This window comes from Tenrec ecaudatus, chromosome 8, assembly GCF_050624435.1.
Source record: "Tenrec ecaudatus isolate mTenEca1 chromosome 8, mTenEca1.hap1, whole genome shotgun sequence".
In the NCBI taxonomy this organism is placed as follows: domain Eukaryota; kingdom Metazoa; phylum Chordata; class Mammalia; order Afrosoricida; family Tenrecidae; genus Tenrec; species Tenrec ecaudatus.
In genome coordinates, this window is record NC_134537.1 from 75,436,884 (window position 1) to 75,462,095 (window position 25,212).

The 25,212-nt window shown below is 40.7% G+C and overlaps 1 pseudogene; it reads right to left on the reverse strand.

Annotated features, from left to right (window-relative positions):
- Positions 1-15,172: 15,172 nt before the first annotated feature.
- LOC142454356 (acyl-CoA-binding protein pseudogene) lies at positions 15,173-15,455 on the reverse strand (annotated as a pseudogene).
- Between the last annotated feature and the right edge of the window lie 9,757 nt (positions 15,456-25,212).

A 25,212-nucleotide genomic window follows, 5' to 3' on the forward strand; every position in this document is an offset into this window, starting at 1 on the left:
CACCATTCGTGGGGTTCTACACCAAATCAGGCAACCCACCCCAGCCTTCTGGGGCACTCCCCTGAGTGGGAAGCTGCAAGAGGATCAAGTGGTAGGCTAATTCCAAATTGAAATTAGCTGTAGGTAGTTCAAAGAAGCATTCCTACAAGTCTCCCAGAAAGAGTCAGTGCTCTTCGACTCCCTGCAATATGGCGCCTGACTCCTCTAAAACAACGCAATGCAAACAGCCATCAGCCCTAAGGACCTCAATGAAAATAGAGGAGAAACAAAAGGCAATATCAGAAGATGTCTTTAAAATAATGACGTGCATAGAAGAAGTAGATATTGAGCTGCCACAGAAGGAAAATTTAAGAATGTTGCTTGGAGTCATACAGGCTATGAGGGAAACAAACAGAAATAAGAATGAAATTATAGAGGAGATAAAGTCCATAAACCAAAGGGAAATATAAGAGCTTAGGGAATAGATAACAAAATCCAGTAGCAGACACATGAACATCGAGAATCAACTGGAGGAAGGAGAGAACTGCACCAGTGACTTGGAGGACAACCAAACAGACTTTAACAAACATGCACAAAAATCTAGTAAGATCATCAGAGAAGCTTAAGAAAACCTAAGCGCTATGTCTGATGTTATGAAGAGGAACAACATTAGAATGATTGGATTACCAGAAGAAGACACATCAAAGAAGTCATCTGCAACAATAGTAAGATAATTCTTGGAGGAAAACTCCCCCAGCTTAACGAATGAAAACCGAGCAATTATTCAGGAGGATGAAAGGACACCAGCTAGACTAAAGCCCAAGGCATATATTAGTTAAACTAGCCAACTTCGAGGAAAAGGAGAAAATCATGAGAGAAGCTAGGGAAAAACAAGCAATTACATATAAAGTTTCCAAAATAAGAATATACTCAGACCTATCAGCAGAAACTATGATGAAGAGGAGAGAGTGGAGTAACATAGTCCAAAAATTGAAGGAAAACAACACAAACCCAAGAATATGTTACGCAGCCAAATTATCGATCAAGATAGATGGAGAAGCAAGAGTCTTCCCAGATGAGGAAAACCTCAAAGAATACCCAGCCCTACAAATATTATTGCCGACCCAGTATGGGCAGAAGAACAACATTCACCAACCATAAATAAGAGAGTGCCACACAGAACAGCCTCACTCAGAGGGCAACAAAGAGAAAACAGAACCCAAGATAGCATTGGCTTAAGGATGGAAAGAAGTCAAGAATGATACAGACACACATGCACAACAGTCTAATAAGAAAGGAAGGTAGGAAAACATCCAACACAAAAGGTATAAGACAACATCACAAAGTCCGCAGATGGAGATAATAACCCTGAATATCAATGGCTTGAACTCAGGCAATAAAAGACTGAGGCTAGTAGACTGATTTAGAAAACATAATCCATCAATCAGCTGCCTAGAGAAGACACATCTCAAGGCTACAGAGAAAAATAACTGAGAATCAAAGGCTGGAGAAAGGTATACCAAGCAAACAGCAATTCATAAAAATCAAAGGTTGCAATCCTACTCTCAGATAAAATTGACCTCAAAGTGCAAAGCATAAAAAGAGATAAGGAGTGACACTATATAATGCTCAAGGAAACAGTAGACAAAGAACCACTAAACACTGTATAGATACGTTCCCCAAATGAGAGACCTGCTGAATACGTCAAACAAACACTCCAAAAGATGAAAAAAGAAATCAAAGCCTCAACAATTACAGTGGGTGACTTCAATACACCGCTCCCTGAGAAAGGTATATTGCATGGGAAGAAACTGAACAAGGAGGCTAGAGATCTAAATACTACAATTAGACAGTTTGAAATGATAGCTATTTACAGAGCTTTTAATCCAAATACAAATTCACATTCTTTTCAAGTCCGCATGGCACATATTCAAAGATAGACCACATGTTGAGGCATAAGACGAATCTACATAAATTTAAGCACATTTATATCATACAGACCTCTTTCTCTGACCACTGTGCCATAACCTGGAAATCAACAAAAGGAAGGCGAAAAAAACAAGAGCAAACAATTGGAGGATGAATAATTCTCTATTGCAAAATGAGGGCATACTGGCACAGATCAGAGATGAAATCAGGACATTTCTAGAAACCAACAAGAATGAGAACACCACATACCTAAACTTATGGGACACAGCAAGGCAATTATCAGAGGAAATTTCATAGGAATACATGCACACCTGAAAAAGGAAGAGAGACTCATGATTGATATGCTGGCACAAAATTTACAACTAGAGCAGAGGCAGCAGGAAAATCCCACTAGTAGAAAAAGAAACTCCTTCAATGAAGCTAGTATAACTCTGATACCAAAACTGGGCAAGGATCCCACAAGAATTGAGGACTACAGACCAATATCCCTAATGAACATTAATGCAAAAACCATAACAAATTACTGGCCAATAGAAAACAAAAGTAAATAAAACAAATAATTCACCATAACCAAGTGGGATTCATACCACGGATGCAGAGATGGTTCAACATACAAAAGACCATTAGTATTATTCGCCACATTGAGTAGAAAAATGATAAGCACCACATGATCATATCAAGAGATGCAGAAAAAGCATTTGACCACCTCCAACACCAATTCCTATTTAAGACACTTGAGAAGATAGAAATGGAAGGAAAATTCCTGAAGACAATACAAGCTGTATATGAAACACCAACAGCCAACGTGGTAGTCAGTGGAGAAAAGACTAACACAATCCCACTGAAAAAGGGAACCAGACAAGGATGTCCCTTGTCCCCACACTTATTTAATATTATATTGCAGGATTTTGCTAACAGCATAAGGCAAAGAAAAGACATAATAGGTATTTGTCTGGGAAAGGAAGAAGTGAAACTATCATTATTTGCAGATGATATGATTTTATATATGGAAACTTCCAAAATCTCCACAAGGGGAATACTGAAGCAATAGAGGCGTTTGCAGAGTGGCAGGATACAAGATCAATAAATATAAGTCCATCAGACTTCTATACTCATTGGATAAGACCACAGAAGAGGAGATCAAAAAGGTGGTATTCTTTATAACAGCTAAATTGAAATATTTAAGGATATACCTGACTAAAAGAACAAAAGATCTATATGAGGAAAACTATAGAACACTATTAAAAGAAACCAAGAGTGACCTCAACAAATTGAAGAATATCCCATGCTCGTGGATTAGAAGACTCAATATAGTAAAGATGTCAGTTCTTCCCAAAGCACTATAGAAGTTCACTGCAATTCTAATACAATTACCCTCATCTTTCTTCACAGGAGTGGAAAAACTTATTACCAACTTCATATGGAGAGGGAAGAAGCCCAGAATTATCAGAGAACTCCTCAAGAAGGACACAGTTGGAGGGCTTGCTTTACCTGAATTTATCACAAACTATACAGCCACAATTGTCAAAACTGCATGGTATTGGTACAATTACAGATACTCAGACCAATGGAAAAGAACTGAAAACCCAGAAATAAAATCATAAGCATACAGACAATTGATCTTTGATAAAAGCCCAAAATTATCCAATGGGAAGCAGATGCCCTCTTTAACAAATGGTGCTGGAAAAAAAATGGATACCTGCAGAAAAATTAATCAAGATCCTTATCTCACTCCATGCACAAGAATAAATGCAAGATAGATCACAGACCTTCAAGTTAAACCCCAAACTATTAGGGCCATCAATGAAGGAAATGGGACCAACTTGAGAACTTTGGCATAGGGAATACATATACTATCAGAAATGGGGAAGGGCACAAACACAGAGAAGGCACAAATTAACAAAAGGGATACACTGAAGATAAAAAAAAAAACAACTGTGTACATCAAAAGAATTCACCAAAAGAGTAATAAGAGACTCCATGGATTGGGAATAAATTTTTAGAAATGACACATCAGACGAAGGCCTTATTACTAAAATTGACAATACTCTGATAGCTTCCAAAAAGAAAAATACTAATTGCCCACTGAGGAGGTGGGCATGAAAAGAATTTCACAGGGCTAGAAATCTGAATGGCCAATAAGCATATGAGGAAATGTTCCTGATCTTTAGCCATAAGAGAAATGCAAATTAAAACAACAATGAGGTACTACCTAACACCCTCAAACATAGCCCAATTTAAAAATTTCAGAAAGAAACAAGTGTTGGTGGGGTTATGGGGAGACAGGTACTCTTATCCACTGCTGGTGGAACTTTAAGTATGTACAGTCACTATGGAAATAGGTCTGGCGATATCCAAAACAGATGGAAATTGAATTAACATACAACCGAGCAATCTCCTTACTGGTCATATACCCCGAAGAGGAAAGAAACAAACTGTAGTCAGACATCTGTGTTCCCGTGTTCATTGCAGCACAGTTCACAAATGCAAGGAGTTAGAAACAACCCAAATTTTCATCAGCTGACAAGTGAATTAAAAAAACAACCCAAATTTTCATCATCTGATGAGTGAATTGTATGTATGTATGTACATACATACAATCGAGTACTATGCATCTCTAAAAAGCATTGATGAAAGTATGAAGCACATCACTGTATGGGCAGAAATGGAGGAAATCATGCTCAGCAAAGTAAGCCAAACACAAAGTGACAAGCACAACATGAGTCTGCTGAAGGAAAGAGCAACCAGATTTCAACCCAGTGCTCCACAATGTGAATACAACATGCTGGTGTGGAGTAGGGAACTAGTGGAGAGGTCTGAGAGGCCAGCCCCAATCCAAACTATGTGGTCAGCTGCCACCCACCCCCCCCCGAAGAATTCATTTCAGAGGACAACACTGAACCTGCAGCTCCAGGAGAGGGACATGTCTGATCAGAACACACAGGAGCAAATGAAGGGGAAGGAAGATAGAGTCGAGCACATTCTGGCCCCCATGCCTTGAGGACGACATTCCCACTCAGAGCAGCCAATCCACAGAGAAAACCACATGACCAGCCTCACTATGAGACACGTCATCCCTCACTGACTCATAGCCCTACAGGGGATAACACTGGAGACACAGTGTGGGAATTCCTGCCAATCAGATCCCACCACACTGAGGCAAAACACTAACAGCGTGGGACAGAACAGCAAGGGGAGCAGAGCAAGGAAGTCTCCAGGGAATACCAAAATTAGACTTTGGGGCCAGTGCTTGAAGCCCCAACAGACTCGACTGGAAAACATTCCTAAGGGCCAACAAACAGTCCTTGAACCAACTACAAGCTTTTCTTTCTTGTTGTTGTGTTTTGTTTTATGTCATTGGCTTGTTGTTTTGTATTATTTTGTTGCTTGACTTTCCTCTGTCTTATTTTTGTGCGTGTTATTATCTCTGCAGGTCTGTCTAAATAAGATAGGCTGGATGAACAATCTGGAGGAGAAAACAGTGGGATCGACAGTTCCGGGGGGACAGGGTTGTGGAGGAGGTGGGGGGAAAGGAAGTGGTGTGAGCAAACCCAGGGACAAGGGAACAAGAAGTGATCCAAATCGGTGGTGAGGAGGGTGTAGGAGTCTTGATAGGGTATGGCCAATGGTAAAAGAGAGGAATTACTGAAACCCTAATGATGGCTGAACATGAATGTGGGACAAGAGGAAAGTAAAAGGAAATAGAGGAAAGAGCTAGGAGGTAAAGATCATTAAAAGGGATATAAATAAATGCATATACATATGTAAATATATTTAATTATGAAGTAGTGGAAATAGATCTCTGTGCATAAAGATAGATATAGTAAGGTAGCAGATGGACATTGGGCCTCCACTCAAGCACTCCCTCAATGCAAGAATTTTTTTTTCTATTAAACAGGCATTCCATGATGCTCACATTCCTGACACAATCGCTAAATACAAAGAGGATATGTAAACAAATGTGGTGAAGAAAGTTGATGTTGCCAGGCTTTCAAAAGATATAGCATCTGGGGTCTTAAAGGTTTGACTGCAAACAAGCGGCCATCTAACTCAGAAGCAACAAAGCCACATGGAAGAAGGACACCAGCCTGTGTGATCACGAGGTATTGAAGGGAGCAGGTGTCAGGCATCATCAGAACAAAGAATCATATCATTGTGAATGGTGGGAGTACAGAGTGGGGACCCAAAGTCCATCTGTTGGCAATTGGACATCCCCTTATGGAAGGGTTGCAGTGAGGAGACAATCCAATCAGGGTGCAGTGTATCAATGATGAAACATACAACTTTCCTCTAGTTCCTAAATGCTTCCTGCCCCCAACACTATCATGATCCCAGTTCCACCTTACAAATCTGGCTAGATCAGAGGATGTACACTGGTACAGATAGGAACTTGAAACACAGGGAATCCAGGGTGGATGATCCCTTCTGGATCAGTGTTGAGAGTGGCAATACTGGAAGGATAGAGGGATGCTGGGGTGAAAAGGGGAACCAATTATAAGGATCTACATATAACCTCTTCCCTGGGGGATGGACAACAGAAAAATGGGTGAATGGAGATGTTGGACAGTGCAAGAAATGACAAAATAATAATTTATAAATTATCCAGAGTTCATCAGGGAGGGGGGAGCAGGGAGGGAGGGAAAAATGAGGAGCTGATGCGAGGGGAGAGCAAATATTTTGAGAATGATGAGGGCAATGAATGTACAAATGTACTTTACACAATTGATGGATGTATGGATTGTGATAAGAGTTGTATGAACTCCCAATACAATGATTTAAAGAAATAAACAGTTATTTAAATTATAAAGCAGTACCAATGGCTCAGTGCAACTTACTCCTATGAGACAGTTGTGAGTCCTTGGCAGTCCTTCAAGTCTTGAGGGCCACTGGGTAAGTCCTCTGTAGAGCAATTCAGGCTATCCAGGCACAGGCAGCAAACAACAAGGCAGGTCACCAACAGTCAGCCAGATGATATGGTCCAACAGTCCTCAGCTCAAGAGATCTAAATTCCAATGGTGTGGCAAAGCAAATCTTAAAGGAACCTCAAATTACAGCAACACAATCCATGGGTTGGGTGTCCCCCAGGTAGTGTAGCTTGCAACTTGAGGCACAGAACAAGCAAGGCAGCCGCACACTGGTCCGATGATCAAAGAGTGAGGCACAAAAAAGGCAAGGCTCACTGAGCCATTTATCTCTCTACCCTTCAATTAATCTAACATGTGTTTATCGGCCAGTTTGGCAAAATAAACCAACTACCTCAATCCACCCCTAGGCAAACTTGGCACCAGTACACAATTCTTTATCCATATATAATTTCTGGACATTAATGAAATCACACGTATACTTACCATGTTTATATATCATACATATAAATTAAAACACACCGAGTCTGATTGTGTCTGATATATAATACATGAACAAAGGAAAGATATTCAATAAGCACATATAAAGAAAATACACTGACAATTACAAACCTCACTTTTGTAATTGATCATGTGGTCGTAACTGATAGGTAGAACTACTTTCTTCTACTGCCCATTCTGTATTACCTTTACCTTCAGCAAGCACCTCAGCTGGCTGTGCTTTTTTGTCAAGTGGGGTGACCAAAGCCTTCATTCTGAGGGGTCTGGATCATTATACATCCTGTCAAGAGTGGGTTTCTGTACCTTATCATCTACTTTACTCACAGGGCATCGTAGCACTAAGAGTTGGCCTATGGGATCTCCTGGATTTCAGACATATTCTTCTTTACCTCCATTATGTAGCACCAGTCGGATTTCTCCTTGGTAATCAGGATCAATCACACCACTCCATGCAGTGACACCCATCCTGACCTGTTGATCCAAAGGCATGAGAAGCCCAACATGGCCAGGGGGCATTCTCAGCTACCAATTCAGTGGAATCCATACTGTGTTTCCCAGTGGGAGAGTTCCTTCAGATCCAGGAGCTCCAGGCCTGGAGAGCACAGGGTTGCTGGGACAAGAAGCAAAAATGCTGCAAATGGATCACTAGGAGTAATAGTGGGTGGTGACACTCGAGCTTCCACACCTTGGTTCCTGAACCCACGAATTCTGGTTATTGGAGACACAGCACCATATATTGACCACTGATTTAGAGAGTATACAGCTTCCTTGAGAATATTGCTCCAGCCCCGCAAGTTGTTGCCACCTCATGGGTGCCGCAATTGTGTCTTTAGGAGCCCATTCCATTGTTCTACCAAGCTACCTGCTTCAGGATGATGTGGAACATGATAAGACCAAAGGATTCCTTGGGAATGGGTCCATTGCTGCACAGCATTTGCTGTGAAGTGAGTTCCTTAATCTGAAGCAGTGCTATGTGGGATGCCATGCTGGTGGATGAGGCATTGTGTAAGTCCACGAATAGTAGTTTTTGCAGAAGCATCACGTGCAGGGAAGGCAAATCCATATCCAGAGTAGGTGTCTATTCCAGTAAGAACAAAATGCTGCCTCCTCTATGATGGAAGTGGTCCTATGTAATCAACCTGCCACCAAGTTGCTGGTTGATCTCCCTGAGGAATTGTCCCATATCTTGGACTAATGTTGGTTTGTGCTGCTGGCAAATGGGGCACTCAGTAGTGGCAGTGATCAAGTCAGCCTTGGTGAGTGGAAATTTATGTTGCTGTACCCATGCATAACCTCCATCCCTGCCACCATGTTCATGTACCCATTGGGTGATAACAGGAGTGGCAGAGGAAAGAGGAGGACCAGTCTCCAAAGTGTGTGTCATCTTATCCACTTGATTGTTAAAGTTTTCCTCTTCAGAGGTAACCCTTTGCTGATCATTCACATGATCATCACGTGATACTTTTACCTTTATTTTCTTGGCCCCTTCCAAGAGATCTATCTACATACCTCTTCCCCACACCTCCTTGTCACCAATTTTCCAATCATGTTCCTTCCAATTCCCTGACCATACAGCCAAGCAATTAGTTATAGTCCATGAATCAGCATACAGTCTCACATCTGGCCGTTTTTCCTTATAGCAAACGGAATGGCCAGGTACACTGCGTGAAGTTCTGCCCATTGGGAAGATTTCCCTTCAACACTGTCCTTTAGGGAGGTCCTAGCAAGGGGCTGCTGTCCACTTACGAGTGGCACCTGCATATCACGCAGAGTTATCCATAAACCAAGCATGCCTTTTTTGGTCTTCAGTTAAAGTATGGTAAGGAACTCCCCAGGAGGCCATAGGTGCAGACTGGGAGAAAGGAGGCAATGTGACAGGAGTGGAGACTGTGGGCATTTGGGCCACTTCTTCATGCAGCTTACTTGTTTCTTCAGGTCCTGCTTTGGCCTGATATCGTATATACCACTTCCACTTAACAATGGAGTGTTGCTGCGCACGTCCAACATTATGATTCTGTGGGTCAGACAATACCCAGTGCATGATGGGTAGTTCAGGCCTCATGGTGACTTGGTGGCCCATGGTGAGGTGTTCAGTCTCCACCAAGGCCCAGTAACAGGCCAAAAGCTGTTTTTCAAAGGGGAAGTAGTTGTTTGCAGAGGATGGCAGGACTTTACTACAAAATCCCAATGGACTATGCTGTGATTCACCAATAGGGGTCTGCCAAAGACTCCACACTGCATCTTTATCTACAACTGACACCTTTAGCACCATTGGGTCAGCTGGATCATATGGTCCCAGTGGCAAAGCAGCTTGCACGGCAACCTGAACCTGTTGAAGAGCCTTTTCTTGTTCTGTGCCCCACTCAAAATTAGAGGCTTTTTCATGTCACTTGATAAATAGGTTGAAATAGAACACCCAAGTGAGGGATATGTTGTCTCCAAAATCTGAAGAGGTCCACTAGGCGTTGTGTCCCTGTTTAGTCATTTAGGAGGCCAAATGCAATAGCTTATTCTTCACTTTCGTAGGAATATCTTGACATGCTCCACAAAGCTGGACCCCTAGAAGTTTTACTGGGTTGGAGGGTGCCTGAATCTTCATTGGGTTAATTTCCCAACCTCTTGTATGCAGATCTTGTACCAATTAATCCTCCTTACTGGAGCATAATATTATCAATATAATGGACCAGTGTGACATTTTGTGGAATAGAAAGGTGATCCAAGGTCCCTTGGGACTAAATTATGGTACAGGGCAGAAGAGATGATGTATCCCTGGGAGAGAGTTGTGAGAGTGTATTGTTGCCCTTGCCAGCTGAAGGCAACCTACTTCTGGTGGTCCTTCAAGACTGGTATTGAGAACAAGGCATTAGCCAGATCAATCGCTGCATATGAAGTACCAGAAGAAGCATTAATTTGTTCAATCAATGAAATCACTTCTGGAATGGCAGCTGCAATTGGAGTCACCATCTGGTTAAGTTTATGATAATCCACTGTCATTCTCCAGGATCCATCTGTCTTCTTTACAGGCCAAATAATCAATTAAATGGGGATGTAGTAGGAATCACCACCCCTGCATCTGTCCAGTCTTTGATGGTGGCACTGATCTCTACAATCCCTCTGGGAATGCAGTACTGCATTTGGTTTACTATTTTCCTAGGTAATGGCAGTACTAATGGTGCCCACTTGGCCTTTCCTACCATGATAGCCCTTATTCCACATTTCAGGGATCCGATATGGGGGTACTGCCAGTTACTAAGTATGTCTGTTCCAAGGATGCATTCTGGAACTGGGGAAATAACCACAGGATGGATCCGGGGGCCTGCCGGACCCACAGTGAGGCGTACCTGAGCTAAAACTCCATGGATAACTTAACCTCCATGAGTTCCACTTGGACTGGTGGGCTTTCGAAACACTTTGGGTCTCCTGGAATTAGTGAGCCAGTGTCCGGCAAGCCCTGAAAAGTTTGAGTATTTCCTTTTTCCCAATGAGCAGTCAATCTTGTGAAAGGCTGCAGGTCCCTTTGGGGAAGTCTAGAAGAAAGACTAACAGTATAAACCTTAGGTGATGTAGCAGGTCCTCCTTCAAAGGGACCCAGCCTTTCCCTTATTCAAAGAGTTGTGGGTCTGTAAACTGGCTCATTCAAAGGGTTGTGGGTCTGGGAATTTATTGAGCAATAGTGACTGTCTATTTGGCTATTCATCTGATCTACAATTCTTCCCCCTGTATAGATCACGTAAATATTTAGTAGGTTTCCCATGTATTTCATTCCTAGGGATATCGTGGTCAAGTAGCCAATGCCATAATTTCACACGAGACATGGTGCTTTGATTACTACTGAAACCTTGTTGTCTATTATAACCACACCCACCCTGTCTCTGTTGATTCCGTGCTGACACCTGCCCTCTACCACCATGGGGACCAATCAGCCCCATTGTGGGCAAATGTTGGAGTTTGCTTGGACAGTGCCCATTGTCAATGCTGGTGTACATAAAATAGCAATTGCAGGATTCTTAAGAGATGCTGGGACCCACTTCATAAACTTCTTCCTTATGGTTGTGGTAAAGGCTATGTCCTCAGGACACCCCCTTTTTGGATCTATGGGAATATCCTGATAGATTCATTTCAACATACCAATTTCTCTAAGCTTTAGGATGTCTTCCTCTACAGTGTACCAAGGTAGGTCAGGTACTTCAAGTTGGTCTAATCTAGGCCATCTGGTAGTCCATGCTTCAGCGAACCAATCAAATAAAGAATTAGATCCTCTTTTAGTCTCTCTCACAGAGACATTGAAAGAAGAACCTGTGATTAGGGGTCCCATATCCAGAAACTCAGACCTGTCTAATATTACATTTGTGCACCAGTATCCCACACCCATTCCCAGGGATATTCCCTAGCTTCTGCTTGTACACATTTGAAAACTTTAGATCTTTGTGAGTATAGCATGCTTCTTCTTGGGTAATCAACTCAACCTCACCTTTAGGAGATTCCTGAGACTATATTTTAGTTACAGGTCTTGTGGAAATGCAGGTCTTGTGGAAATAATGGGTGTTGAGGGTGTTTCCTGTGTGCTCTCAGCAAAATCTTGTAAGGCATCTTCCTCAGGCAATGCTATGGATAAAGACCCACCTGGCATTTCAGTTTGAAGAGTTTGGCTAATCTGCTCAGGTGTGGATTGTTTTATTGATAGTGAATTAATGACTTCAGCTGTGAGGGTTAGATCTATTGACTGGGTGGGACAATTGTTTCTAGGGGCTCAATATCCTCCTCTTCTGGATCATCAGCCCATATGTTCCCGTTCCATGTTTCATGGTCCCAACACTGCTCTAGATCTGCTATTCAGTTTACATTGTAATTCAGCCACTCACATAATGAGACTCTGGACCTGGTTCTCAGCAATGTCAGCTCTTTTACTAGAGGAGAGAAGGCTCTCCTTTGTGGCACAGATGGAAGCTTTCAAATTTTAGTCTGCACCCAAGGCACGTTTCTCAGGCTCTGAGACCATCCCGGTCCTTAAACACAATTTCCAATGTAAGAAGGACCAGCCAACCAGCTTCCCTATATTTGTTATCCTGACAAAACTCCTATAAAATATCAAAGTTACAATCACTCAGAGCCTCTCCTTTAACCAGCACCTCATCTATCAGTGGTGCTACTGTAGGTATTAGCTTTGCTATTTCACACCATGAGTAGCAGACTTATCCAAGCTTTTGGGTATCGAAGTAGCATTATTAGTGCTGCTAAGACTAATCATGGTGGAGAGCCAATTTTAGAAGCCCATATTTATGATTTTATTTCTCTAGAAACACTCCTGATACCAATTGTGTGAGACAGGGTTCATAGAATGCTAATAATTTTATATATATTTATACAGATAGATATATAACATAAGAAATAAACAGTTAGTTAAATTATAAAGCAGTAAAAATTATTCAATGTAACACACTCCCCTGAGACATTTATGAGACACTGGCAGTCCTTCAAGTCTTGAGGGCCACTGGGTTGTCCTCTGTAGAGCAATTCAGGCTATCCCGGCACAGGCAGCAAACAGCAAGGCAGGTCACCCACAGTCAGCCAGATATCAGGGTCCAACAGTCCCCAGCTCAAGAGATGTAAATTCCAATAGTGTGGCAAAGCAGGTCTTGAAGGAACCTCAAATTACGGCGACACAGTCCACAGGTTAGGTGTCCCACAGGTAGTGTAGCTTGCAAATTGAGGCACAGAGCAAGCTAAGGCAGCCGCCCACTGGTCCAATGATCAAAGAGCAAGAGACAAGGAAGGCAAGGCTCACCGAGTCAACTATCTTTTCGCACTCCAATTAATCTCACGTGTGTTTATTGGTCAGGTTGGCACAATAAACTAACTACCTCAGCTTTATTTATTTACTTATTTTTAATGACTGACTTCTTTCAGTGATAAATTTGTCTAACCTACTGCTACTTCACTGAGCTTAAAGCAACTTTGGTCCAACTGAATTATCTATAATTTAAATTAATCTCTTAAGGACATAGCAATTCAGACACACTGCTCCATTTTAGGCAATACAAATCCACTCTTTTATTAGATTTTGACAAGGTCAGTGTTCTGTAAAAAATTAGGATGATGAGGGGAAGGGGAAGGATGAAAGAAATGTAACCAGTAGCAATGAAAAACTGCCAAAACTGTATTTCTATACTCTGGTGTGTAGTCTCTACCTTCCTTGTGAATATTCTAATCACTAAGGATTTGATTGATAAAAGTGCCACTTCAAATTCAGAGATGGAGATGCATAATCATTAAAATATAAATACCACATTAGCTATAATCCTGCATTGCAAAATTTTCAAACTAAGATTTCTTTTGAAATTAGCTGTTTTATGCATATAATTCAGGAGTTCATCTTTGAAGACTATAAATCAAAGTGCTGTGCTATTTCCAGATGAATTTGCTGCCATGGAAACGTATGTGAGGTCACCAAAAGAGTTTCATTGCTATGCAATATACAGGATGTGGTTTTACATCCGTTGCATAAGAGGCAATAATGTCAAGCTATGAATGGTAAGAGATAATATTGTGTACTTGAAATATGAGTTACAGGCAGTCATTGTTAATTATATCAGTTTTATTTACACACTTCTGATTTTCTGAATGGAGAAAATATCTGATGATGTGACTATTGAGCTAAGGGCACTAAAATACTAATGGAATATTGATTAAATGCAGGTTTCCCAAGGTTACCTATCCATTCTTCTGCAAAAGTAGCAAGGAAAAGAATGAAATGAAAATGCCATTTGATTAAAATCGGAATATCCACCTAAATTTAGAGACTTCGGAGGAAATACGCCCAAATTTACTATTAGCTTTGTAAGATGCTGCTAATTCTCGCTAGGCAAATGCAGCCGTTCTCCTCCTTTGTGGTGTCAGCACCCTCCCTGCGCATCAGATCTGCATTTCCCAACTGCAAATGTGGCAAGTGTTTTGATTTGTGTTTTGTTTTGTTTCCCTTCTCTTGTTCCAAAGAACTCAGAACTTTGATTTTCTGCATCTTGACATTTAGCCCACTGAGAAAATGTACAAAAGCCCAAGACATGCTCAGTCATCACATCAGGAGCTATTTGTATGGGCAGATGCCTGAAAATGTTCTACTACTTATCGTCCTAATTATCACATAAAAAACCCCAAAACACAAAAGGGAACATTATATCTAGCTCTCACAAGCCCTGGTAGTACATTGAAGGATTGGATCACCTTAAAACTCATTGAGTCCCAGTCTGCCTCTGCTGCTCTGGGGCTTTGAGCAAGGCCCTTTGCTCAAAAGGAGTTTATTTCCTGACATGCGGAGGTTGAGAATTTAGACTCAAGACGAGCACATCACCATGATTTATCACATTCTGTGTCATTCAGGAATCAACTGAAATCCAAAGAACACTTATGTCATGTGTCTACCCTTTCAAGTCATATTTTTGAAATATTTTCTGGATTATAATTTAATTTCCTTAAGAAGAATCCCTTGGTTCGTTCTATCTTTTTCTTATGATTGCATCTGACAGATGGAAGCTCAGATATCAGATTATTATGCTGAAGCTTTGTTGTTTGTCAAAATAAATATCTATATCTATATGTTCTTACCCTTTATGTTACCTTTAAATTACACCCTGTGGTGCACAATTTTTTTAAATGCTGTATATCGAAAAAGTTATAGACACAAGCATTTTCTTTTTTTTGTGGTGTAGCAAATTCACTTTTAATTGATCTACAAATAAAGTTAGTTATGTTTTTTGCTCTTCATCTGGGAAAGCCTTATCTTGGACGGCTTGAGGAACTGGGTTAACGGGTCACCTTCACTGCATAACTTCAACCGCAATAAGAAGAAGAACAAGGCATCTGATGGGATCAAAGGCTTGGCTGGCACCCACCTCCAGTCCCTTTTATATTCCGCACTTTTGCTTTAGCTCTTCTGCCTTGGCTGTGTACGCGTTCATGGCATCCTCCTTGGACGTCCCTTTCAGCTCATTCCAGGAATCCCACTTGGCCTTGCCCTTGAAGTCCAACATCCCAGGTCGTTCTGTGTTTATGTCGCCCACAGTGGCTTGTTTGAAACGACTGTAGATGAAGAGCATTTCATCATCTGCTGGGTTGGTCTTAAGGTACTTAACTTCTTCAGCAGCTTTGTCAAACTCGGCCTGAGACATGATGGCGGGGTGGCAGGGGTTCCGGAGAGCTCACGAGGAACCGCCAGGAAAGCTACACAAGCATTTTCATTGACAGGATCCCATCCACATATTTGACTTTTTAAAATACTAAATAACTCAATGCCTGTTTATGAACATGTGTGTGTTTGCATGCTCATCCACCCATGGACACACTCAACCTGCAGGAAGCCAAGCAAGGAAGAGACAGAAAAAACACGAGGTCATATTGAGGACTGACTGATAGATAAATAGTACAAGTAAAAATGATGTAAAATATTTTATATGTTTTGTAAAGACAAGCCCTGTGATAGATATTTACTACTAAAATTGGTTAAGGATAGTGTGTGTGTGTGGGGGGGGAGAAACCCTAAATCATCTACTCAGTTTGATGTATGTCACTTAAGTAAATTAAGATGTATTAAGTAAATAAGTAAATAAGATGTATGTCACTTAAGAATTACATTTTAATAAAACTATCTGCCAGAGTGATGTGATGTGGTCTCGCCATGTTAATTTTTATTGGTGAAAGTATGATTAAAGCAGTCTGAATGTTCCTCTTCTTTCGTATATGCGTAATATAAGCATATATTACATGCACATAGAGCCCTAGTATCATTCTTGAGAAATCATTGGCCTGCTAATTGCAGAGTCAGCAAAACAAATATACCACCTGCTCCCAGGGAGAAAAATGAGGCTGTCTGCTCTCATAAACAGTTACAAAGACTTAGAAGGAGATATATATCCCAAAAGTGGAATTTTTTCAAAGCTATGCACTTAATTTTTTTACAAAATTTAATTTTAAAAGTTCTCTACATTTCACTTAATACATTTGCCAAATCTGCAATTTTGTTCTTGGAAACTGTATTCAAACTCATCTGTTTGGATGGTTGACAAGCACCTACCTCATTTTTTCTTCACCTTTTCTACCTCATCAAATTTCTGTATTTTCATGTCCCTCTTCATCCGTGGAAACAAAAAGAAGTTGCAAGAAGCAAGGTAGGGTGAGTAAGGTGCATGGGGAAAGAGGCATGCTGTTCCCCCCCACCCCCTAAATTGGGCAGTGCGTGAGCAGATGCATTGTCATGGTGGAAAAACCAGTCCTCTGTCTGCCACAAGACAGGCCTTTTTTGTCACAGACTGTTAGGCTGTCTTTTCAGAACCTCTAAATAGAAAACTTGATTAACAGTTTGATCTGCTGGAACGAAGTCCAAATGCACTGTGAGTTGACATGTTCGTCCATTCGGGAAGTTGCCAGACAACCACAATGAGGTTTGTAATCAATCGACATTTCACCTTTTTGAAACTAGAAAACCACTCGTACTCTTGAGATTTCCCCCCCACCCCAATAGCATAGTCCTTGTAAGCTGTGTTCAACATCACAAAAATTTCCGTGGCATTTTTCCTGAGCAGGAAAAAAAATTTCACAGCTGCAAGCTGTTCTTTTAAATTGGCCCTCACAGCAAACAAGGTTCCAGTGAAACTGCTTTCTTGGCATATGTAGCGGGTGCTTCTAGTGCTTCATTCGTTTGTTGAAACTTTTTAATATATATACACACATATATATATTACAGTGGTATTTTATTAAATGTAATTATGTATATGTGTATTTATATATATATATGTTAACTTCAAGATATGGCTACATAATATAGGTTGTTCAGAAGCCTTTCTCTCCAATCCTGAAGCTGTGTTCGTCTTCATATAGGTCACATTCTCTGATTTTTTGGTCAGCACACAATTTGAGTAGGTATGCTGGATATTGAGAGGTACATCTATGACTCACATATTTCTCTATTATAAATCACCCAGTATCCTGCATTATGTTCCAATGACTTTCTCTTTACCTATATCCAGGTTCTGCATGATCTCAGTGAAGTGTTCTGGAATTCTCATTTTTCTCTATGCTTTCTATAGTTGGTAATGATCCACACAGTGTAATGTCTTTGCATAGTCAATAGAACACAAGTATGACTTTTTCTGGTATTCTCTGCTTTCAGTCAAGATCCACCCGCCATCAACAATGGCATCCCTTACTTTAACCCCTCCCCTAAATCTAACCTGAATTTCTGCCAGCTCCCTGTAGATGTACTACTGCAACCATTTTTGAATTATCTTCAACAAAATTTTACTTGCATGCAATACTAATGATGTTTTTAGATAATTTATCCATTCTGTGGGGTCACCTTTCTTTGGAGTGGTTACAACTATATATCTTTCCCAGTCAGTTGACCTGCCGTCTTCCAAATTTCTTGGCGTAGGTGAGTGGGTGCTTCCAGTGCTTCATTAGTTTGTTGAAACCTTTTAATCGGCATTCCAATTAATCCTTACTTTTTGGCTAATGCCTTCAGTATAGCTTGGACCTTTTCATTCAGTACCATTGATTCTTCCTCCTATGTTACCTTTTGAAATGATTAAATCTTGAATAGTTTCTTTTTGGTACAGAACTGTATATTTTTTATCTTCTATTAATGTTTCCTCCATCATTCAATGCTTTGGCCATAGAGTCTTTCAAAATTAAAACTCAAAGCTTTAATATTTTCTTTAGTTCTTTAAACTTGACTTATGCTGAGTGTTCATTGTTTTGGGGGGCTGGTTCTTAACTAGGTATTTGCACATTTTATTATAATACTTTGTTTTGTGAAGCTGCCTTTTGACATTATGTTCAGCTCCTTTTTTTCATCATTGCTTCCATTTGTGTTCATTACATTGAAGAGCGAGATTCAGAACCTTTATTGACATCCATTGAATTTTTACTTTCTCCTGTCTTTTAAATGCCTTTTTGCTTTATTTCATCTACTTCAATGTGGTTGACTGTATTTGGAGTAGCATGCTCTTAGTGTCCTCTGACCTGAGGGGTGCATATTCTGGCACAATGTTGGGCAATGCTCAGCTGTTGTTCATAAGCTTTTCAATAGCAAATGCTTCAGAAGTAGACTTCAGAAGTTCTGCTAGAGAATTTGTAATCTAAGGAAATGTAATTTGTAAGTAAAATAAACAACAGATGACAGTACATGCTCCAAGCTCAATGCCATCTAGTTGCTATTGACTCACAGTGACCTTATAAGACAGGGAAGAACTGCCCCTGTGAAACTCTGAAACTGCAACCCTTTACAGAAGTAGACAGTCCATCTTTCTTCTAATTAAAGTATATGAGGGTGTCCTAAAAAGTTATTGAACAAAGGAAATTAAAGTTAATGGAGTTTTTTCATGAACCTTTAAAAACCCCTCATAGGCTAATGCACACGTAAATAGGTCAATTCTAGCCTGTCATAAAAAGGGCATCTGACTTGATCTTTGATCAAGCTTACTGAAATAAATTATACTACTTACATGACTGAAGAAAAGGAGAGTTAGGTAGATGGAGGAAATTTTCTGCTATACTAATAAACAGGATTTCAGTGGAATTAAGTTTCCACCTTAGTAGACAGTGTGAAGCAAGTTACACCCTTTGTTTACTGCTGAAAAATAAAACCACACCTCCATCAGAGACATTCCTCTGTGTATAAGAGCCATCTTGGAAACATAAAGAAATCCTGGAGCCATAAGAAGAACCTCTACCGGTGGAGCTCTTTACAGATATCAGTCTGAAGTGGTCGAGGCAGAGAGGCATCTGGGGCTGGGGCATGGAGACCATGGGGCAAAGTAAAGAAGCCCGACCCAGACCAGAAGCCAAGGCAAGTAAACTGCAAGAGAGAACAGAGGAGCAGCCCAGAAAACATGATTCTGTAAAGTAGAGTGGCAGGCAGGCTTCCTGGTCTGTAGAAGTAGAGGCTAAGGGATCAGATGACTGAGAAGCTGAGAACTGGAAATAGACTTGGCTTTGGAGAATTCTCGATCTGGACCAGTGTTCTTACTGTTTGGTGATTCTGGCTTGTTAACTTTCCTTATAACCGCCCCCTCGTCATTGCATGGTAATGATTTATTGAACCCAGCATCAAAGTACAAGGCAGTGAGAGGGATGGTTGGTGTCCTCTGTTTCTTGGCATCCTCCCTCACCATTTCTATGGAAGAGAAGAGTGAAGCCTACTCAGAAAGGTGGTTTTAATTTAGCTTGATTGGAGTGTGGAATTCCCCACAGGGTCATGTCTAAGTTAAATGCAGTAATAATGAGAAAGATTTTTTCCTTAGGAAGATTTTTCTCTTAGGACTAGCCTAAGAGAGAAATATAGAGCTAATTTAGGACCTGCTGCCTAATCTGTGAGTCTTGGAGAAAAATGTAATAACATATTATCCTATAAAAATATCATTAATAATTTTAAGCTGGTGGCATCAAAGTATTAAACCAGGCTTGGGATCACAACTACACAAGTTGTGGGCATGTGGATAAAAGCTTCCATGCATCATACATTTTGTGTAACCAATAGGCTGGAAGAGTTGAAATAATTTCAAAAAATGGAGAACCATTGCTTGGCTGTGAAAGATGTAGTGGCCTCCAGACCTGGTGGGCCAGGATGTGCTCCACTCTCTCTACTTTCACCTTCTTTGCTCCCATTTGCTCTGATCAAACATGCCCCTCTCCCCTAGCTGCACCTTCAGTGCCGACCTCTCAAGTAAATTCTTCTGGGGTGATGGGCATTTGTCCACGAAGCTCGTAGGGGCGCCAAGCCCTCAGGCCACTCCACTGGCTCCCACTCCTTGCTAGCACATAGCATTCATTTGACACTGGCTTTATATCTGGTCCCTCTTTCCCTGTGGAAACACAAACAATACCCTCCCCTTGGGTGGGTCAGTGCCCTGGTCCCCCATCACACATTTTCTTTCCCCCGACTCTGAACGGCCAATGGACAATATGGAGTGACAATATGGCTGATTCCACTACGAGACACACCATCCCTTGATGTCCCAGGGCTCTAAACGGGACAACACTGGAGACTCATTGTCGGGACTGGAACAGACTGACCCTGTGACACTGAGGCAAACCACTAAAAACATGCAGAAAAGCAACTGTGGGAGCAGAGCAGGGAGCCCCCCAAGGGAGTACAAAGGACGGACTCCGGGACCAAAACATGGTACCCCATTGGACGTGACTGGAGGACACGCCTAGAGATAAAAAATCAGACCTTGATCTATTTACAGGTTTTTCTTTCTTTAAAAATTTTTTCATTTTAATTAATTTATTCTTCTATAGGTAATTGGTTTCCTTTTTTGTTGCCATATCTGTGTTCTCACTCATCGCCTATCTTGCTATGACTTGATTTTTAGTGCATATCATTATCTTTACAGATCTATCTAGATATGATAGACTGGATGAATAGTCTGGAGGAGAAAACAATGGGACCAATGGTTCCAGGGGCACATGGGAAGGGGCGGGGGGGGGGGCAGGGAGGTGGTGCTGACCAACCCAGGGACAGGGGAGCAATAAGTGATCCAAAATCAGTAGCAAGCAGGGTGTGAGTGGCCTGGTAAGGATTCAGCAAGGGCGAAATAACCTAGAGAAATTACTGAAACCCAAGTGAAAGCTGAGCATAATAGTGGGATAAGAGGAAAGTAAAAGAAAATAGAGGAAAGAACTAGGTGACAAAGGGTATTTACAGAAGTCTAAAGACTGGAATGTACATATGTAAATATATTTATATGAGTGTAGGGAAACAGATCTATGTGCATATATTTATAGGTTTACTACTAAGGCAGCAGATGGACATTGGGCCTCCACTCAAGCACTTACTCAATGAAAGAACACGTTGTTCTATTAAATTGGCATTCCAGGATGCACACCTTCCCGACATGAGTGCTGAAGAAAAATGTGTGCAGCAGCAAATGTGGTGAAGAAAGCTGATGGTGCCCGGCTATCAAAAGATATAGCGTCTGGGGTCTTAAAGGCTTGAAGATAAACAAGCGGCTATCTAGCTGAGAAGCATCAAAGCCCACATGGAAGAAGCACAACAGTCTGGCTGACCACGAGGGGTAGAAAGGACCAGTCATCAGACATCAAAGAACTAAAAATCATATCATTGGATACCCACCTTCCTGATACAATAAGTGAAGACAAACATGTACATAAGCAAATGTGCCCAGCTATCAAAAGATATAGCTAGCATCTGGGGTGTTAAAGGCTTGAAGATAAACAAGCAGCCATCTACCTGAGAAGCATCAAAGCCCACATGGAAGAAGCACACCAGCTTGTTTGAGCCACACAAGACAATTACCAAATTTGAATATGGTGAAAAGTATCAGAGCTAAAATTATGAACACCCAATTTGTAGAAGACTCTGGAGGACAGTGGGAGCCCAAACCCATCTGCAGACTATCTCCTCAGACTGAGCCACTGGCAGATCCAGCAGCCAAAGGAAAGAGTCTTGAACGGCCTACTGTCAGACAGAGACCATTGTACTCTTGATGGTACTGAATCGAACGGACACTTGGTCATTTGACCCCTGTATAGGCACGACCTGAATTTGTACTGGGGGCAAGTATCCCTTACTGGTTCCACAACGGAAATTTCCTCCCTGGCTTTTTGAATGCTGATGGTGGGGCTTTTGGTTCTTACCTATTATTTGCATTTCTGTCTTTGTACTATGATGATTTGAGCCTTGCCACCTTAGTGCGATGTTGTTTCCTATTGTTTTCCCTTGGTCTTCCCAGCTGTGAAGCACAGGAGGAGCGGATGCATAATGAGAATTACTGATACCAGGGTAAGTTGTAGAGAATGCAGGGGTGAAGGTGGGAGACAGAGTGGGAAATGGGATTTCGGGAGTACATAGTGAAGGGGTGGGGAGGGAGCACTAGAAGGGATTGTGATTGCACAACTCCTTCTCAAGGTGATTTAACCTGGTGGGTGGGGAGGGAGTGCTCTAAGATGATGTGTGGTGACCGTACAATGCCCCCTGGCATGATGGAACGATTGAACCATGGACTTGTACAATAGGCAAAGGATGCACCAACACAATTGTTGGGGCGGGGGAAAGGAATAGATAGAATAGATTATCCATCATGGATAGAGGTATAAATTATCAGTAATGTAGACATAATAGAGTGAAATGAAAGAAATTCTGCACAATTGGAGAAGAAAAATAATTAAGTAGACTCATGTAGCAGACACAAGTCTCCATCATATTAAACATTCTCAGAGAACTAAAAGTAGAAAAGTAAATATTATCTTCTTATTAAGTCAATAATAAATTGCAGAGACCCCAGAGTCAGTTTTCATTTATACCTGCTGGTCATGCAAAGGCTAAAGGGCTTGGCTATTAACTGAAAGGTCCTGATTTGAACTCACCAGCCAGTACTTGGAAGACAAATGTGATATTCTGCTCCAATAAAGATTTATAGCGTTGGAAATTCTACTGGAGAGTTCTTCTCTGTTCTACAGGGTGTCCGTGAAAAATTTTCATTTTATTTTCATTCCCCAAATTACCAAGTCTATTCACATATAATAATACTCTGAGATTAGTTAACTAATTATGAAATGGTTGAATGAAGTGGCTCTTTGATGTGTACATTTTTGTTGTTGCTGAGGTGGTTATGGTCATTTGGAAGTCCTAGTCACCCTGTGTCCTTCAGAGGTAACCACTGTCCATTCCCGGGCCATTCTCAAACTTGTTGGTATATTTGAGCCTATCTTCTGTAGGTAAGATACTTTAGTACAATATGTATTACATTTATTTATGCATAATACAATCTTTAGTAGTTTTACATCTATGTATTATTTCCCTAAATTCATATTCATTGTATTGAATTTTATTATTTAGAGTGTAGCCCATAATCCAAACCAAACTCACCACCGTGAGTTGATTGTGATCCATATGAACCTGTAGAACAAAGGAGGAATGCCCCTGGGTTTCTGAGGCTGTCATTTTTAAGGGAGCAGAAGGATTCAATTTTCTCGATTCAAACAGTCGGTGGATTTGAACTACCAACCTTGTTTTAGCAGCCCAATGCATAACCCACTCTGCTACCAGAGCTTGTCAATTATAGCCTATAGATGTCAGTATATTTGTGATAGATAGATATGTCTGTGAATATATGAATATGACATGAAAAATATTCACAGAAAGAAATATTCAAGAAGAGAAGGATGAATGTCATGTGTATATATGTTTGTCAATTTTATGAAGCAGACTTCTGGCTACTAGGAGTAATAACCCTGAAAGATAGTCAGTACTATACACCCCTCTGGGTACTGTAAAATGCATATTAGTCTTTTTGAATATTTTAGGAACTTCATCTGTAAAGAGACCCGTTTAACTTTGTTCAACCTACCATTTTCCAAATGCATTTCACCAAAACTCTCTTTTGTGTTAACACTTTGATAAATCTTGTGCAATGCTGTCAGAGAAGATGGAGAGGCCATTTCTATTTTTTATGCTGAACAAGATGAAATGGTTTAGATTGCATGACAATGGATCATTTGCACAAAGAAGATCCTCAGTGTAGAGTTGCTGAAACTGAAACAGATGAGAGGAAGTATATGGAAAGGTTCTGCTTTTAATAGCCAATAAGATGATGAAGTCACACGCAGGTCTCCCTTGTTATCGGGCGGAGCCCTGGTGGCACAGTCCAATAAATGTTTGCCTGGGCACCACAAAACCAAGGATTCAAGCCCATCAGATGCTCTGCAGGTAAAATGTAATCTACCTGTCAGTGTAACGATTCATAGGTTCAGGAACCCCCGAGGGAAATGCTACCTTTCCCTTTATTGTCACTATCAATTGTAATGGACTCAATGGCAGTGGGTTTGTTTTTGTTCTGTCATTAGGAGAAGCTTGAATATTCTAATTCCTCTTATTTATTTTCAGAAGATGCAAAATCAAATGACAATATTCAAATTCTAGTTTATAAAATATTAAACAGGAAAGAAAATGTTCATACTTGTGATTTGGTTCACAGGCACTTTAAGCAAGGTCTAGCAGTTTTTAAACTGTGCTTGATTCTTCAGTTTATTCATTCTTGCTCTAACACCTGTGTTTACATGTGACCAAAGGACAAGCATATATAACCCATATCAAGTTTTTTCATCACCACAGACACCATTAGATTCACGGTTCAAACGTGGTTTTCATTCATGATAATCTGCTCTTCCTGTCCCTTTGGCATAAACTTCTCATGTGGCATTTCAGGTCTGTCAAAGACCCTCCCACACATTCAAAGACAGTCCAATAAATCCTGCGAGCCACACGGTTACCTCTGGCAGCTTTCATTTTGTTTCTTTTTCTCCTGCCCATCTCCCCTAATCATCACCACGTCTACCTGGTAGCTCCCCTGCTACCAATTACTGCCACTTGCCAGAGATGGGATAGCTTTTTCTGGATAGCTAATAATTGGTTGCCCCTTTATATTTATATCCTACATTTTGACTCAAATGTCATTGTGTATATGAGAAGATCATGGATTCTTCTTAGTAAACTCACATGACTCTAATTTTGTGTGTACCATCATTGCTTTTGGTATATTTTCTAATGTCTTGGGAGATTTTTTAAATGTAGGTAATGAAAAATAATGGCTTATCCCTGTTAGATCCCATAAGTCATATCTTATTTCATTTCTGATTTCCATTGATTGGACTTGTTGAAGACAAGTCACCATCAGCATTCTGATCCCAGGATTGATGGTTTACTCATTAGCTGATGAATTCAATTTACCTAGGTGAGTCACATAAATATAACAACAGAGAGGTTTGTGTATTCTTATGTGTTTCCATTCAGAAGCACATGTAATGTATTTTAGTAGAGATGGGCTAAATATATATATTCTGTGATTTACTTAAGAAATCAAAACTAAAGTTTGGTTCCAGCATCTTCCTGACATGTTTCACAATATAGTCATCATCCTCAACTGGA